General features: G+C 44.9%; 1 long non-coding RNA gene across 1 annotated transcript; it reads left to right on the top strand.

Moving 5' to 3' along the window:
• Positions 1–1,950: 1,950 nt before the first annotated feature.
• Positions 1,951–2,345, top strand: LOC141021490 (uncharacterized). The gene is made up of 2 exons (XR_012182800.1): positions 1,951–2,065; positions 2,282–2,345. It is a non-coding gene; the product is annotated as an uncharacterized lncRNA (long non-coding RNA).
• The last annotated feature ends 17,018 nt before the right edge of the window (positions 2,346–19,363 follow it).

The following is a 19,363-nucleotide window of genomic DNA, read 5'->3' as shown; positions in this document are numbered from 1 at the left end:
AAAGTTTGAGATTACTAAAGTATGAAACAATTGCTTGGCTTGTCATCGGGGTTGTGCATGATGAGAGCATTCTCGTGTGACGAAAATGGAGCATGAATAAACTATATGATTTTGTAGGGATGAACTTTCTTTGGCCATGTTATTTTGAGAAGACATAATTTCTTAGTTAGTATGCTTGAAGTATTATTATTTTTATGTCAATATGAACTTTTATCTTGAATCTTTCGGAACTTAATATTCATACCACAATTACGAAGAATTACATTGAAATTATGCCAAGTAGCACTCCGCATCAGAAATTCTGTTTTTATCATTTACCTACTCGAGGACGAGCAGGAATTAAGCTTGGGGATGCTTGATACGTCTCCAACGTATCTATAATTTTTGATTGCTCCATGCTATATTATCTACTATTTTGGACAATATTAGGCTTTATTATCCACTTTTATATTATTTTTGGGACTAACCTATTAACCGGAGGCCCAGCCCAGAATTGTTGTTTTTTTGCCTATTTCAGAGTTTCGCTAAAAAAGAATATTGGAGTCCAAACGGAATGAAACCTTCGGGAGCGTGATTTTTGGAACGAACATGATCCAGGAGACTTGGACCCTACGTAAGAGAAGCTTCCAGGAGGCCACGAGGTAGGGGGGCTCGCCCACCCCCCCAGGGCGCGCCCTCCACCCTCGTGGGCCCCATGTTGCTCCACCGACGTACTTCTTCCTCCTATATATACCTACGTACCCCCAAACTACCAGATACGGAGCCAAAAACCTAATTCCACCGCCGCAACCTTCTGTACCCACGAGATCCCATCTTGGGGCCTGTTCCGGAGCTCCGCCGGAGGGGGCATCCATCACGGAGGGCTTCTACATCAACACCATAGCCTCTCCGATGAAGTGTGAGTAGTTTACCTCAGACCTTCGGGTCCATACTTAGTAGCTAGATGGCTTCTTCTCTCTTTTTGGATCTCAATACAATGTTCTCCCCCTCTCTCATGGAGATCTATTTGATGTAATCTTATTTTTGCGGTGTGTTTGTTGAGACTGATGAATTGTGGGTTTATGATCAAGATTATCTATGAACAATATTTGAATCTTCTCTGAATTCTTTTATGTATGATTGGTTATCTTTGCAAGTCTCTTCGAATTATCAGTTTGGTTTGGCCTATTAGATTGATCTTTCTTGCAATGGGAGAAGTGCTTAGCTTTGGGTTCAATCTTGCGGTGTCCTTTCCCAGTGACAGTAGGGGCAGCAAGGCACGTATTGTATTGTTGCCATCGAGGATAACAAGATGGGGTTTTTATCATATTGCATGAATTTATCCCTCTACATCATGTCATCTTGCTTAAGACGTTACTCTGTTTTCATGAACTTAATACTCTAGATGCATGCTGGATAGCGGTCGATGAGTGGAGTAATAGTAGTAGATGCAGGCAGGAGTCGGTCTACTTGTCTCGGACGTGATGCCTATATACATGATCATACCTAGATATTCTCATAACTATGCTCAATTCTGTCAATTGCTCAACAGTAATTCGTTCACCCACCGTAAAATACTTATGCTCTTGAGAGAAGCCACTAGTGAAACCTATGGCCCCCAGGTCTATCTTCATCATATTAATCTTCCAACACTTTGTTATTGCCTTTGCTTTTTTTACTTTGCTTTTATTTTACTTTGCATCTTTATCACAAAAATACCAAAAATATTATCCTATCAGATCTATCAGATCTCACTCTCGTAAGTGACCGTGAAGGGATTGAGAACCCCTTATCGCGTTGGTTGCGAGGATTTATTTGTATTGTGCAGGTGCGAGGGACTCGCGCGTAGCCTCCTACTGGATTGATACCTTGGTTCTCAAAAACTGAGGGAAATACTTACGCTACTTTGCGGCATCACCCTTTCCTCTTCAAGGGAAAACCAACGCAGTGCTCAAGAGGTAGCAGCGACAGAGTTTGAAGGTATGTGCAAAGATCTTCTCCTCTGTCGCCATCCGCGACAAAGCTGTTGGGTGCATCCGTCCATCATCTAGATCTGAGTGAAGAGGGCATCCGTCCATCTCAAAAGGTTTAATTTTTTTACCAGCTAATTAACTTGTCTTTTCATCAGTTCCTCGAGTAATTGGAAAGGGGATTATATTAGACTGCTAGCTGATTCTTGGTGAAAATTGCTTTGCCTGTATGTATGTAGAGAGTCTTGTAGCAATTATTCTTAGAGTAAACCAGAGTAGTATTCGATGATATATTGTGAGTCACTGAAAATGGATACTGTTTTTTTCTTCAGGATATGGATGACCATCTGAAGGTATGCAGGTTTCTTCCCAAACTTAACGACGAGATACTAGGTGAAATAAATGCTCTCTACAAGGAAAGGTTGAGGAGCCTAGAGAATTTAGTACTGATCATGGTAAGGTTGACAAAGCCTGAAATCTCATTTTGATCCACATTCAAAGATTACATAGTAGCATATATACTTGAAGTTGGCATGGAATATCAAAATTCAAAATAGACTTCTCCTATTCCCTGTTTTCAAAAGCAGTGGGAATCGATTTTCTGAAGTCCTTGGTTGTCTATTTCCCTATCCATGCAACAATAAATGTTGAACAGAATGTTAACTGTCAAATATTGCAAGCATATATAGCTCAAATACACAAGTATAAATTTCTTGTGTGCACCAAAACGACAAGATAGCATGAACACTTATAGCTAGGGTATGCATTTAGTACGTGTCTTTCTGTTTTGAAGATTCATAATAGACTAAAAGAGACTGATAAATGAAGAAAATACCCTACTCACAAGAATGCGAACTAACATGTTTTCAATTTCCCGACGTGGGTGCAGAGGTGATCAACGCAGACTACCGCGACCCGGTGGGCGTCATGCTCTTCAACAACTCGGAGGCGGACTTTGCTGTGAAGCCCAGCGACCGCGTCACACAGATGATAGTCCAGGTGATTGCGATGCCGGAGGTCGCCGAGGTGGAGGACCTTGACGTCACCGTCTGGAGGTCGTCGAGGTGGAGGACCTCGACGCCACCATCTCAAGGTTGCCGAGGTGGAGGACCTCGATGCCACCATCTCGAGGTTGCCGAGGCGGAGGACCTCGACACCACCGTCTCGAGGTTGCCAAGGTGAAGCACCTCGACGCCTTGGTAGATACATCTAGAGAAGTGGTCATGTTAGGTTGGTGGTGGAACGCTAGGGAAGGTACCCACCTTTCGGTGACGGTTGTGTGCGTCTGATGTATAAATGGTTTCTCGTGATTTCTTTGAGTTGAGATGTTCAATGTTGTATCCATGAATGTTGCAAGTGCTAAGATGGTTCTGTGACCTTATTTTATTTTGCCTTGGATGTGTCTTGTTTTTCAATCCATGAATATTGCATGTAATTTTTTTAAAAGATTCTAATTACTTAGCAGTAGCGTGGGGGAAGAATGGCATGCTACTAGTACTTAGAATAGTAGTAGCGTGGGGGAACAATGGCACGCTACTAGTACTTAGAATAGTAGTAGCATGGGGGAAGAATGACGCGCTACTAGTAGTTAGGAGTAGCTGTAGCGCGGGGTAAAAAACGCGCTACTGCTAAAATTTAGCTGTAGCGTCGTAGCAGTAGCGCGGGCACCAGCGCTACTGATACCCAAAAACCCCACGCTACTAGTAGCCCTTTTCCTAGTAGTGGCAGGGAAGTCGACATCGACCCGCATGCTGCCATTCCCGCAGCCCCTCATATGCAACATCAGAGCCTGTGGCGGGTCGAGCTCCATTTCCCGAGCGAACGGAGTAGGGAGACGAAGACGACAGTGCACTGGCCGGTGCAGCCTGATGACGAACTCACGGGGCTGGTCCCCGACGTGGCCCTCCATTGGGGGAGGGGCCGCTGGCGGAGGCGAGGCCGGTGCGCCGCCCCGTCCTCCTCTTCCTCGAGCGCCACGGCGACCTCGGCCTCGCCCCCTCCCCCTTCCTCTCGTGGCCAGCTCCGCCGCCACGAGCTCTTGGGAAGGAGGGGCACGCTATCGAGCGGAGACCCTCGTCGCCGCCATCGGAGTGCCGACACACCCTGTCGCCATAGCAGAAGGAAGGAAGGAGCCAAGGTAGAAGGAGATGAATGATGGAAGATTGGGGGGGGTGCCATCCCCCTCCCCTTCTTATAATGGGGCGGGGCCGGGGCTCGGCCGCCCCACTTAACCAATCTAGCCACCAGGGGCGCAGGGAATCGAGACCGACCCGCTGCTTCAATCAGCGACGACCTAGTTCCCCGCCTCGTCATTTAAGGCCCGTGCCCCCCCCCCCCCCCCCCGCATCCACCGCCTACCATCTTCGAGGCATGGGGGACACGTGGCGAGCAAGCCGAAATCGAGGACACGAGTGAGGCGACCATTTTCCACACCGTGATCATGGGGCGCGGGCGCCTTGAAGGCCACGACTCGAGTCCACATAGTAAATGAGCCGCGCCCCTGCGTTTTCCTCTTTTTTATGGGGAAGGCGCGAGCCGCCTCTTTACTATGATGTGACGCATGAGGGCAGCAACCGCCCCACGCATGACCCCCACGTCGCGCATTCAACATGGGTCGTGGGGAAGCGCAAGCGAGCGAGGGAGTTACGACGGTAAAAACTCCGCCGCACGCGCGCCCGCGCACCGTTCTGGCCTGGCCCAATAACGCCCCGTGCTTATATGTGACCCAGGCCCGGGGCTCCTATAGGTGTACAAAAGTAGGGGCCCCTTTTTGCACCCCTTTACTTGTGCGCGGCAATCGCAGCCCCACGCCCCTGGCCACGCTTGGCGGGGCAGAGGAAGCAAAGGCACAAGACGACCAGACCAATGCTGAGCCGGAAACACAAAGAGCAGAAGGGCGAGGTGGACACCCCCGGCAAGAGCCTTGCCGGGGCAACTCGCCCAACGCTAGCAGGGCTGCCACCCTTGAGCCCGAGAGTTCCAACGCCTTCAACCACACTGGAACCAAGGCTCGGGAGGCGCCTCCGTGGTGGCATGTAGATCTTTGTGAAGACCAAGAGCATACAAGACTAGATAAATAACCAGAAGACGAAGATCCTCTGCAAGATCCTTGCCAAGGATACCCACGAGACACCCGGCAAGCCCCTTGCCGGGGACGACCACGACGCCACGGCAAGACCCTTGCCGGGGCCCCGGCAAGACTCTAGCCGAAGACATCCGCAGGGCCGCAGCCAGGCCCACATCTGCCAAAGCTCCGCCGCCGTTCCCATGCAGCTGCCAGCCCACCAACTAGGCGAACACCTGCGTGGCGACGTGCAGCCTTTAGGCCGACTCAGCAAGCACCTGCGTGGTGGCATGCAAATCTTCGTGAAGGCTCTGCCACCGCACCAACTCAGCAGCCAGCCAGCCAGCATGGCACTACTCGCCTCGTCAGTTCGGACGCGCGTCGAAGCCAGGCGAGGCGGCGACAGCTGGGACGAGCTTCCTTGCCGTCCCTGATAAGGCAAGAAGGGCACGTCGGCAGCGCATTGAATGCATTCTACGGTGCCAGAGGATAGGCTCGACCACTGTATAACTTTCCACCTCCTGTGTGCCACTGTGGTAGCCCCTTTGTCGATTAAAGGAGGCCCGCGGTGTACTGGGAGAGGATTCGGACTTTTTGGACCCTGCACGCCTTGTAGCAGTCCAAGAGCACCAGATAAACAGAAGCCAGCAGGAGTAGGGTATTACACGCCACTTGCGGCCCGAACCTGGATAATCCCCCCCCCCCTCGCGTTGATCTCTCAATCCTGCTCTTTCCATAGCCCCGCGCCCGCCAACCGTAGCAAAAGGGATTCCTCGTGATCCCATAGGTGTCATTTTCCCCGACATATTACTCCGTCTAGCTGGAAGATTTTGTCCTGTAGGCGATTCGGACGAGGTCACCTTGACAACCAACCCAGAATTACGCAGGAAGGTGCTTTTTGTACTGTTAGTGGAGAGATACTGACGCACTGCAGCAAGAGGTGACATTGTGCCTATGGTAGCCTCGTCACCTTCAGGTGGTTGTGGCTGTTGAATCATTTGTTCCATAGCTTGCTGAAAGTTTGAACTTGTAGATTAGTGTACTAGATAAGTTACTAATGAGAACATTTATACAGAACTTATTTTGGTGAACTACTGTAATACATTAGCATGTATTGTAGTGCCAACTACATAATAAAATCACTTTCAAAACATATGCCCATGTAGCATGCCTACTGTATTGTCTATTTCCTCAATTCTTGACATCTAAGGATAAAGAGACATGGTTTAAAGTAGGATGAACATAGTATGACATCATTCATATCATGGGCAAATAGATATAAAACAAACATGCTATTGTATCATTGTGTGCGCACGTGAACATCACAACTAGATTACAGATCAAGACCAAAAGAATATCCTTCATCTCTTTTAAACCATGTAAGGTGAAATGATACGTTAAGACAACTGTGTATAAAAGTGAACAGAGTAACTGACATTGGCTGCAAACCAAGCAGTTAAATGAACACATCACAGTACCAATCAGTTCAAAGGCAGGAGGAGTAAGGACTTACATCAGCGGCTTGAACTGGTGTGCTCATTCCCTTCATCTTGCTGGTGTGGCAATCCTTGAAGATTTGCACTGCATTCGGTTCAGGTTCTTTTTGGTCCGCACGGGCTTTCCTCTGTATTTGGAACAAGTCAATATAGATACAGTAATATGGCATAGGAAAAAGAAGGAACTAGCAGCTATTTACAAGAGCCTCACAGTGTGCAATATAGCTACGAGATCCTATTGTCTGTTGGAATTTCACTTTAGAACGGTTGGTCTTGTTCTTCAAACAGTTAGCCTAGAAGAAGATACACTTGTAAGGCACATAAATAAATACAAGTTCAATATGTGGTCTGATCAAATACATATACCCTACCTGATACTTTGGATCAGACCAGTGTTTAACAAGGGTTGTCCAGTCTTCATCTGTAATATATTCCACTGGAGATGTTTGGGCGATTTCATTGTTAGCCTTGCCTTCAAAGTGAGCTTTTCTAAGGTGGTACCGATACTATCGTAGACCAGACTGAAAAACATGAGTGCATGCTTGTTTAGTTGCATCATCTTTCGGATCCAACTTGAACCTCATCTGTTGAAAAAAGAATGTGAGCCTTATTAGCAGGAAGCTAGAAAGTATGGGACAGAGCAAGACAATATTACAAATTGCGATGAATAACATTACTTACGGATAAATGGTCAAGAAAGGTGTTAAACTGGGTATTGTCTTTCTCATTCCTGTACTGGATCCATGTTAGGAGGATACGTGCATGACACCTAATGGCAACGAGTGCCTCTGATACTAACTTGCCTGACTCTGTAGCATCACGTGGCCTTTTTAAACCTGCCCTCAAAATGGATCTCCATTCTTCCTCCTTTAGATTTTGTTAATCTGTCAAGCATTATCCCTGGTGTCTGCTTCCGCCTGCGCCGTGGTGCTAGTTCAACAATGAATATGGAAAGTGTTATTGCACATCAAACTGTGAGAGTACATATAAAGGAGCATGCAAGTGCAACTTGACTCGGTCAGGTACTGTCTTGGTGTTGATGCTCATGAGGTTCATCTGATCTTGCCAAGTCCTGTTGTGTCAGTAGTGCTTCGAAAGTAGTGTTAGGTGTGAAGGCAGCTTGGGAACTGGCCAATTCCGGAGCAAACGAACGAGTAACTCGTTGAGATGCTGGTACAGTTAAAGCAGATGCTGCAGCTGGTGGAGCAGGTGATACTATGTTTGTAGATTTAGCCGGTGGACTTGGACCTTCTACTGCACTATAAGTACCAGCAGAATCTCGAGGGCAGATTCTTTTCCGTTTCACCCGACGAGTAACACCATTCCCTACTATATTATTTTCCTTGCTCTTTTTTGACTTTGCCATGTCAAGCCGTACCCACAACACAAAAGAATAAAATCGCTCTTCAGAACTCATTGATGCATGATATAGACAAGCAATACTTTGATGTAACACAACCGTATGAGGATGGAATATGTAAGAAAAACAGGACGGCGTGACATATTCAGAGCTACGATGTGTAAACTAAGCAGAAGGATTTTCAAGAAAATAGAGGTAATGCAAGCTAGACACCATATGAAAGATGCAACCAATATCACTCTGCCAAGTTAAAAGTGTCTTGTCATATGTGGCATTTCGAAAAATTAGAAGCAGTACAACATAGAAATCAATGCAAGATGCAACCACTATCAAACTTCCATGTTAAAAGCGTCCAATCATGAGTGACTGATGCGGGATACACAACAACAATACTTTGATGTAAGAACATGGTATGATAGATAGATGCAGTGTATTCTAGACACAGAAAGGCATGTCATATGCACATGTATAACGTATAAACTCAGCGGGTGCAATTTTATCAAAATAGAAGAAATACATGCTATACAACATATGCAACATGAAACCAATTATCACACTATCAACTTAGAGCAAGCACCTGCGATGGTGGAGTACGGGAGTTGAACTCATTATGTAGACTTGGGACTTCAACTGCATTAGCAGTAGCAGTGGCAAATCTAGAGGGTCTCTGTTTGCGTTGGTCCGGAGGACCACCAACATCCCCTAACTTACTCTTTTCCTTCCTCTTTTCTGATATTGCCTTATCAAATCATAACCACAAGAAGATGAATAAAATTAGCTCTGCATAACTGGTTGATGCATGATAGAGACGAACACTACTTTGATCTAAGGCAAGCGCATGATAGGAGGATGGAATATATACAAAAAAACAACATTGCATATTCACACGTATGATAGGAGGATGGAATATGTATGAAAAACAGTAAGCAGAAGGCATTTCAACAAAATTAGAAGAAATGAAAGCTAGGCACCATATGAACATGCAACCAATATCACTATCAGGTAAAAAGTGTCTCATCGTAAGTGCCATTTCAAGAAATTTTAAGCAATACAAGAAGACAATGCAAGATGGAACCTACATCACACTCCCAAGTTAAATGTGTCTTATGGGTAAGTGATTGTTGCAGGTATAAGTTGTAGCTACGCATATGTAATTCAGCAAAATTAGAAGCAATACAAACTAGACATCATACCGAACATGCAACCACATATAACAGTTCCAAGTTAGAGCAAACACCTATGATGGTGGAGTAGGGGAGATATGCTCATCATCTACATAGCTACGTTGACTGTCCAGCCTTGTGTTGTCTTGCGAATCTTGTTCGGAGGATGTTGGAGTAGAATCTATAGAGACCCTCTGTTTGAGTTGCTCCGAAGGACCACCATCATCCACTACCTTACTAATTTCATTCAGCTATATTGATTTTGCATTGTGAAGTCAAACCGATAAGAAAAAGGAATAAAGTTCGCTCTTCGGAACTCATTCATGCATGATACTGACGAACACTACTCGGATGAAAGGCAAACACATGATACGAGGATGGAGTATGTACGAAAAATAGGATGGCGTGACATATTCACACCTATGATGCGGTAACTAAGCAAAGGGCATTTCAACAAATTAAAAGCACTGCAAGCTAGACATACGAAAGATGCAACCAATATCACTCTGTGAAGTTCAAATTGTCTAGTGTTTCAACAAATTAGAAGCAGTACATGCTAGAAATCATATGCAAGACGCAACCAATATCACCGTGGCGACTTAAAGGTGCCTTATCATAAGTGACTGATGTGGGATATGCAAGAACAGTAGTCTGATGTAAGAACATGGTGTGATCAGATATAGTATGTTCTAGAAAAAGGAACACGTGTCATATTCGCAGGCATTATGTGTAAAGTAAGCAGATGCTATTCAACAAAGTTAGAAGCAATACAAGCTAGACATAATACACAACATGCAACCACATATAATAGCAAGTTAGAGCAAACACCTATGATGGTGGAGTTGGGGAGATGTGCTCATCATCTACACAGCTACGTTGACTGTCTAGCCTTGCGTTGTCTTGCGAATCTTGTTGGGAGGATGGCGGAGTAGAATCTGTAGAGACCATCCATTTCAGTTGCTCGGAAGGACCACCATCATCCAATGCCTTACCAATTTCCTTCCGCTTTATTGATTTTGCATTGTGAGGTGAAACCGACAAGAAAAAGGTAAAATTCGCTCTTCAGAACTCATTCATGCATGATACTGACGAACACTACTCTGATGAAAGGCAAAGTCATGATATGAGGATGGAATATGTACAAAAAACTAGACGTCTTGACATATTCACACCTATGATGTGGTAATTAAGCAGAAGGCACTTCAACAAATTAGAAGCACTGCAAGCTAGACACCATATGGAAGGTGCAATCAATATCACTCTGCCAAGTTAAAAACTGTCTCGTCATAGGTGGCGTTCGTCTAACTAGAAGCACTACATGCTAGAAATCATATTCACGACTCAAGCCAATATCACACTGCCAACTTAAAGGTGTCCCATCATAAGTGACTGATGCAGGATACCCAAGAAGAGTAGCTTCATGTAATAACATGGTGTGATAGACAGATATAGTATGTACCAAAAACAGGAAGGCGTGTCATATTCACACGTATCATGTGTAAGCTAAGCAGATGCAGTTTACATTAATGAGAAGCAATACAAGCTAGACACCATAAGCAACATGCAACCAGATATCACACTGCCAAGTTAGAGCAAGCACCTTGGATGGTGGAGTAGGGGAGCGGAGACTTGGAACTTGTAATGCACTAGTAGTACGAGGAGAATCCGTACAAATGCTCCATTTACGTTGCTGCAGAGGACCACCATCATCGCCTTCCTTACTCTTTTCCTTCCTCTTTTCTGATTTTGCCTTGTCAAGTCAAACCCACAAGAAAAAGGAATAAAATTTGCTCTTCAAAACTCATTGATGCATGATACTGACGAACACTACTTTCATGTAAGGCAGCTGCATGATAGGAGGATGGAATATGTATGAAAAACAGGACGACATGACATATTACCATGTATGATGTATAAAGTGTAAACTAAGCACAAGGTGTTTGAACTAGTTAGAAGCAATGCAAGCTAGACACCATATGAAAGATGAAACCAATATCACTCTGCCAAATTAAAAGGGTGGCCTCATAAATGTATTTGACCAAATTAGGAGCAATACATGGCAACAGGCTAGAAATAATATGCAATATGCAACGAATAAAGGTGTCTCATCGTAAGTGATTGATGCAGGATACAGAAGAGAGGTAGTTTCATGTAAGAACATGGTTAACAGATAGATGTAGTATGTACCAAAAATAGGAAGCCATGCCATATTCACAAGTATAATGTGTAAACTAAGCAGATGCAATTTACCCTAATTATAAGCATTACAAGCTAGACACCATATGCAACATGCAACCACATATCACATTGCGAAGTTAGAGCAAGCACCTGCGATGGTGGTGTAGGGGAAATGCGGTCTTCAAGTACAAAGCTACATTCAATATCTTCATTTAGGCTTGTTGTTTCTTGAGAATCAAGTGGGGAGGATGAAATTGCACTCTTTATAAGAGTAGCGCGTCTCATACTAACCCACGGGCATGACTGTCTCATCATAAGCGATAGATACAGGATACACAAGAACAGTATTTTGATGTAAGAACATGGTGTGATAGGCAGATGTAGTATGTACCAAAAACAGGAAGGCCTGTCATATTCACATGTATAATGTGTAAGCTAAGGAGATGCAGTTTAACAAATTAGGAGCAATACAAGCTAGGCACCATATGCAACATGCAACCAGATATCACACTGCCATGTTAGAGCAAGCACCTGGGGTTGTGCAGTAGGGGAGATGACATTTGGAACTTGCACTGTAGTAGGAGTAGCAGGAGAATCTGCAAAGATCATCTGTTTCGGTTGCTCCAGAGGACCACCATCATTCCGTGGCTTCGTCCTTTTAGATTTTGCCTTGTCAAGTAAACACACAAGAAAAAGGAATGAAATTCGCACTTCCAAATTCGTTGATGCATGATACTTACGAACACAAGTTTTATGTATGGCAACCACATTGTAGGCAGGCCCGGTCCCGATGGGGGCACGGGGCGGCCGCCCCGGGCCCCCGGAGTGAAGGGGCCCCCACCCAGGCCTGCTTCTATGTTGAAACCCTGCATGGGCTTAGAAAATGTGCTACTAAGTTGGCCCAAGTTACTACGTTGTTGGCCACTAATTACACACGGGTCTGGATCATAGATTGATTCAGCCACGCGTCAGTTACGATTTCACGCATGCACGCCGGGCATAGTCGGCGGCTGTCGCCAGATGGATTTTTTCGCCTCTTCACCTCGCGACCGTTAGAATCAGTTGACGACGGCGTACAAAGGATCGCCACCAAGCATGCGCCATGTTGCGCTTTCGGCGTTTCCCATCAATGAGATGAAAGCTGATTCTAGATAAGGTATTGTGCCCTAACGATTTTTCTTTTCCCATGATAATTAACAAATAGTTATAAATGATAATCAATATTCGATCTTCATTGATAATTGATTGAGTGGCCGTGGTTACAGTAGATATTATTAGGCTTTTGTCATTTATGAAATCAACATTATAATTAATAAGATTTTTTATCGAGTTAATATGGCACTCCATACTAAGGGCATGTCTAATGTAGAGACCTTGATGTGAGGCTTAGGGAAAACATATAAATAATGATAATTACGTGGCATCTATCTAAGAGCCACCACGTCTGGTGCTAATTGCAACGTATAGATGCTTTCTCATTAAATTGATTAGATTGACCCATCAAATAAATTGATCGCATTGCGTCTGATCTTTGCAATGATATATGGAACACACAAATGCAAGCACTAGTCATGGAAAAGAAACTATTCCATGATTACGGTTAATTTATTTTTCACTAAAAATGCACTGGATGTGATAGTACTTCCAATTCATCCTCCTAGTAAGTAAAGCAAATTCATCGGGTGTTGGATGCAAGATTGACCCTTGGGATCGAATAGGAAGCAGAAAGACGATTAGGAAATCAGTCCTGAGGGCACGCTCTAAGGGGCCCCGAGCTCTAGTGTCGCCCCGGGCCCTCAAAATCCCAGGACCGGACCTGATTGTAGGAGGATGGAATGTGTACGAAAAATGCTAAGCAGAAGGCATTTCAACAAATTGGAAGCAATGCAATCTAGACACCATATGAAAGATCCAACCAAAATCACTCTACCAAGTTAGATGTGTCTCATTGTAAGTGGCACTTCAACAAATTAGAGGCAATACATGTTTGAAATGATATGCAAGATGCAACCAATATTACACTGTCAACTTGAAGGTGTCTCGTCGGAAGTGATTGATGAGGGATACACAAGAAAAGTAGTTTGATGTAAGAACATGTTTAATAGAAAGACGTAGTATGTACCAAAAACAGGAAGGCATGTCATATTCACAGGTATAATGTGTTAACTAAGCAGATGCAATTTACCCTAATTAGAAGCATTACAAGGTAGACACCATATGTAACATGCAACCACATATCACACTGCCAAGTAAGAGCAAGCACCTGCGATGGTGGTGTAGGGGAATTGCGGTCATCAACTAGAGAGCTACGTTGACTATCTTCATTTAGCCTTGTTGTTTCTTGAGAATCATGTGGGGAGGATGACACTGCACTCGTTAAACGAGTACCGCGTCTCATAGTAACCCACTAGGGTGACTGTCTCATCATAAGTGATTGATGAGAGATACAAAAGAGCATTCGTTTGATGTACAAACATGGTTAATAGACATATGTAGTATGTATCAAAAATAAGAAGGCATGTCATTATCAAAGGTATAATGTGTAAAGTAAGCAGATGCAATTTAACCAAATTGGAAGCAATACAAGGTAGACAGCATATGCAACATGCAACCACATTTGACAGCGCGAAGTTAAAGCAAGCACCTGGGATGGTTGTGTGTGGCAACTAAGATCATCAACTGCAGAGCTACGTTTACTGTCTCCATCTGCTGACACTACACCCTTTAGAGTGCTGAAACGCTTAGTGCTCATCTTCGAATTACACTAGAGCGACTTCTGTCTTTTCTTTTGTGTATTCATCAACACTGCGTCAGAGTCTGAAATACCCATGCATAAAAAACAATAGTGTTAGTTTGGGTGAAGTGTGTGCACAAGTAGTACAGTGTAAAAGTAGCAGATAGCAGGTCGGTGAGAAATAAATGACGGGAGACATATGATAGCTCTACAACATGCATGGCACACAAAATTACTAGATTCTAGGATTTTGAAATATGAGCACAGGGATGGCTGGGAAATGCAGATGCTCCTCCGGCACACCACAAGGTGTGGTCCTATGAAAATAACAGTCGACTGAAAACAAACATGTCAGTCCATTTTTTCTGCACCGTCCAATGTACAAAGAACGGGCAGATCGCCTTCATCTACCTCCAGCCAGTCAGTGTTGATGATCTTCCTCGAAATGCCAGCGACCACTAGCCCAGTCCCCTGCCTCCGCCCTCCCCTCGACCTCACAGCACCGCCGTGCTTGGCACCCCGGTCATCCCTTCAAGCCCCGCCGACCTCCAGACCAGGTGCAAGCAGCTCCTGCACCCCACACCCCTATGATAGACACCGATGTGCCGCTTCCCCGGCGAACAGGCGGACTAGGTGCTCCGTGCAACTAAGCAGGTGCTACTTCTTTTAATTGCGATTCAATTGACCTGAATTGAAATCCAGGCGGGCTACTGACCTCTAGCCAAAGTGAAATAGTAAATGGGAGGAAACCTTGTGCATTTAGTATCACGAAGAAGATGCAGTAAGAAGCTCTCAACTAGTTTCTTTCGTGGGATGAATACGGTGTAAGGAGAGACGTAAGATTTGCATGAATAAGGGAAGAGGAGTACCTCTTTCTGCTGACAGTGTTGTCCTCCTTCTGTTTTTCCAACGATCTTCTTGTGGTTCACTGGAAACGAGAAGTTGTGGAGGACAGTGGAGCCTTGGACGAACCCATGGCCATGTTGTTGAGTGTGGTGCGGTGGCCGTCTATCAGCGGCGAGGAACCAGATCTGAGGCGGTGAACGGCAGTGTAGCGGGAACAACTTCGGTGCGGTGGACGGTTGCGACAGTGGAGCGGCAGCGGTGAGGCGCAGGACGGCGTGGTCGAAGTGGTTCTGGTACGGCGCACATCGGCGTCAGTGTCGTGGAGGCAGCTCTGCCTCGGCTTCAGCTACTAAGTCCTTGAGGGCGTTGCGGTTGTGGTTGCGTTGGACGACGACGTCGGGGTACCGGCTCCGGTGTGATGGAGGGCGGCGGTGTATTGGGCGCGATGGGGTGGAGGACGGAGGAGGCTGGGGTTTCGCGGCTGGTGGAGAGGGCGTTCTGGCACCCACGGAGTATGAATGGGGAAACGGTGGGACGGGGAACTAAGGGGGAACAATGTTTCGGTTTGGGACGCGCTTGTTTGAAATTTGGGGAAAGTTACAAACTTTGCCCCCATCTAACATATTGTGGGTTGGGGGTAGGACAGTAATCTCATGTGTCCCAAATGGTGGGCGAGATAGATTTCGGCCGAGCACATGGGTGTTTAGGCTCCCACAACATATGAATGCTTCTCGGAGGCGGTTGAGACTGGCGTCTTGGTGAAGTTACAAACCTACCCCGGTTTAGACCTTTGGACATCGGGCCAATAGGCTACACGGGCCAGAGTCAGGATAGTAATTTCCTACCACCAAACATTAGTCTCACGCGGTTTCGGGTGACCAGGGGCTTATTTGGCGCTTCATTCAATATTTGGGAGCAGAAGCATTAACATTTTTGTTTCTCTTGAATTGAACTTTCAGGATTTGTCAAACTTCAGAAATCTTGACTCTTGAAAACCCTAAAACTATGATTATTTGGAATGGAGGGGGTACATTTGAATATACATTGTACACGAGTATATATTAAAAAATATGCAACTTACCTCAGTTCATGCATGGTTCCAGATATAATCTCCTTGGTTGCAAAAAAATAGTTAGACATGCGTATGAATATATAGCGTGTTCAAACGCACAACAAAGATTGATGCCCCCTTTTAGATCTGATTTACAAATGCCATTATCTCGGATTCAAATAGATGAATGCACTTCCTATGAATTCGAATCTTCGAAACCCCCTTTATGTTGAATTCAACATGTATTCTATTTCATAGCTAGCAATTTGGAATGTATCCATGTAAGTGACAAATGTATAAAGTGCTTCACACTAACAACATGGAGTGCACTAATTAATGTTTATATATGAATTGCAAAAGTAATGCATTGTCTGTATTTCAAACCGCTCTCACTCTATAGATCGATAATATGAAATAAACACATGCACATGCTAGAATTCAATAGAGTAAGGGTGTCTGATAGACCGGTTTTCGTTCATACGCAAATTGCAAAATTCATGATCTCATCCAAAAATAATAATGCCATTTATATTTTAATTCAATGCGTAGAACCGCCTTTTACACATAGATGCACTATGCCTTAGCCCGTTCTCACACACGCGCTATATATCTCTCTATCTAACGCATAAGTGCACACACTTTATATACATCGACATTTCTCTTTCACACATGCTCAGAATCTCTCCCGGGGTGTCGGGGTGTCTCACGCACACACACTCTATATATCTCCCTCTCTCTTTCTGACTACTATGTACCACTTTTTTCACTAATCTCAGTTGGAAAACGCTATTTCCCACACATGCATATATACACACGCACGGTCTCTACTAGCCCTCTATACGCACATATATGTGCCTACGTGCCTCCCGCACGCGCATTATCTTTAGGCCTCTCTCGCACACATTGCACCCCCCCACAGACACACCTCTCTCTTAGTAGTTGGCAGATATGATTCCATTAGATCATTCGGTAGGATATCCCTGACTATTAGGCTGTATGGGAATACGAGGCAAAGTTTTACCCAAGTCCAGGCCCTTGCAGTTGAGGAAAAAGCCTACTCCTGGTACTGTATATTAGTGATAGGGGTGTCTACAAAGTACAAGTGAATACCAGGCATTGTGCGTGTGTGTATACTATTGACGAACTAGCCCCGGGCTTCTATAACATACTCGGGGCCTAGGGTTACAAATCATATATAGTCGGCTTATCATCAGTGGGGATAGAGTCCTCCACGACTCTGGTAGCTTCGTCTTGTATGCCGAGTCCTCCACATGGGTCTTCGTATAATGCGTCTCGGTCCAACCTATGTGGCGCAGGATGGAACCGACCCATGAGTCCTCATGTTGACCCACCACAACTAGAAATGATGTGCCCACCAGAACTAGAAATGATGTGCCCACCACACCACACACGCAATGGGCCACTAAGAAAATAAGCATACACAAGTGCAGGATGATGCTAACGCGACACTACGATCAGAGACCCTTCGAGAAACTGTGTGCGATGCAATAATCGCAAACGGTGCTGTATGAAAACCGTTAGAAATGTATAAAACGTTTGCGATGACGGATGCATCAAACACGATTCAGGTTTTATTTGCGTGTGCGATGAAGGGCATACGGTTCAGTTCAATGAACTGTTTACGATGAGGAGGAACAAAAGAAATGGGCAGCTAGATGAAGGCGTGTGTGATACACAGCATACGGTTCACTCGGATGAACTGTTTGTGATTAGGAAACACAAAAGAAACGGTGATGAGGACATCAATACCATTGTTACACCCACAGCCCCTGCTGCTATACATACTGGACCAATTACTAGAGCTCGCGCATGCCAATTAAATTACCAGGTACTTTCGTTTCTTGGTAATGATTCTAATGTTCATGAGAATATGATGCTGCCTAAATTGGATACATTTGTTTTGCTTACAAATGAAGGGCCTAGCTTTGAGAAGGATGAACATTGGAGCAAGAACAAGCATGGAGATGATGGCATGCGCATGGGGAACAAGAACGGAGTTACATGTGATGATTTCAGGACGTTGAAGCCACCATAATGCGTGCATGAAGCCTTGGACGAAATATACAATTCATAACTTTCGTCCAGAGGCTATTCTAGGTGCTGCGTCACCTTATTATTGGGCCAGGCCCATGTAATTTCGAAATACTTGAGTATAGGCTGTTTTTAGAGTCCGTATGGGTGGGGAAACAAGAGATAGGGTTGGTTTCGGACCCCTTCCCCAAGGGCCACGAAATTCCCCCCTCTTCCTCCATATATACAGCCCTTAGGGCGTCGTTTAGACTTTGGGGTTTTGTTTAGATTAAAAGTTCGCCATAGCTGCAACTTCGCGTACTTCGTTTGTGTTCAACGACCAGACAAAGGCGTCACAGAACCCCACCTTGATCAATAAAGCTTTCATCTTATATTCGCAATATCCAGATTGCAATCTCAGTTTCTTACTTCTTCTTCGTTTGCTCGCAGGAAACAGACCCTCGTGGTCAGGTTGATCGTGCTCCGGCGTGGTCAATAACCTCTCGGAGTTGGTTTAGCGATTGCTAAGGTGCGACGTCATCGCACGTTCGTAGTCGGGTCGTCAAAGTCGACTTCCACCAAAGCGATATCCATCATCTCATCAAAAGACGGGACACCTTTGCCTCTATCAAGTGGTATCATATTTCCAGGTTGCTCGGTGAGATTTTACAGTTTTTCGTAGTTTAGATCGAGTCTGTTCTTCATACCTACAGTCCACGAAAAAAGCCACAAAAAAATAGGGTTAGTTCAGTATATCCGAACCAATCTGAGCCTTTGAATAATCTTTTTAGGGTTTTTGTTTTGTTGAATTTGCGGTTGCATCGTCGTGTCAAGTTGCTGGTCTTAGAGTCTAGTCTTTTAGAGTTTTGAGTTCTGGTCATAAGTTGTCACGCCGCCGCCGCACCATCATCATCGCCTTGCCTTCTACCACCATTGCTTATCCGCCACCGCTCTGAATCCGTATCCATATACCACCACCGATCCGTATCCATATACCACCACCGATCCGTATCCATATACCACCACCGCTGCCATATCCTACCACCATATATCCACCACCAATCCGAGTTCTTTTCATATTCGGTTTGTTTTAGAGATCCATCTATTTTCCGTTTCGTGTTTCCTTGCCTGAGTAGGTCTCAGAAAAAAAAGAGTCTGGAGACCGCCGGGCAGTTTTTAGGCCAAAATTTCGGCAACCAAAAATATTTTTCCCTATCCTATTTGTAGGTCCCGGGGAGTGTTTTGAGACACTCGCCATCATAGTGATTTTTTGTCACACCTTTTCGTCGTCGCTGCCCTGATTTCCGAAAAAAATAGTCAAAAAATTTTTGTGCCCATCCTGTCAGTTTGACCTGGGAAGAGTTTTGAGACACTCGCCATTATAGTGATTTTTCGCAAAAAAAAGAGCGAAAAAAGAGCAATTTTTTTTTCCAGAGTGTGCTTTTCCCTTGTTTACGTGCAGCGCCGTGATTTTTGTTAGTGTTCTAGGCT

Source organism: Aegilops tauschii, chromosome 4 (genome assembly GCF_002575655.3).
Source record: "Aegilops tauschii subsp. strangulata cultivar AL8/78 chromosome 4, Aet v6.0, whole genome shotgun sequence".
Lineage (NCBI taxonomy): Eukaryota > Viridiplantae > Streptophyta > Magnoliopsida > Poales > Poaceae > Aegilops > Aegilops tauschii.
Note: the sequence above shows the minus strand (reverse complement) of the source record. Positions and strands in the feature narration are given on the sequence as shown.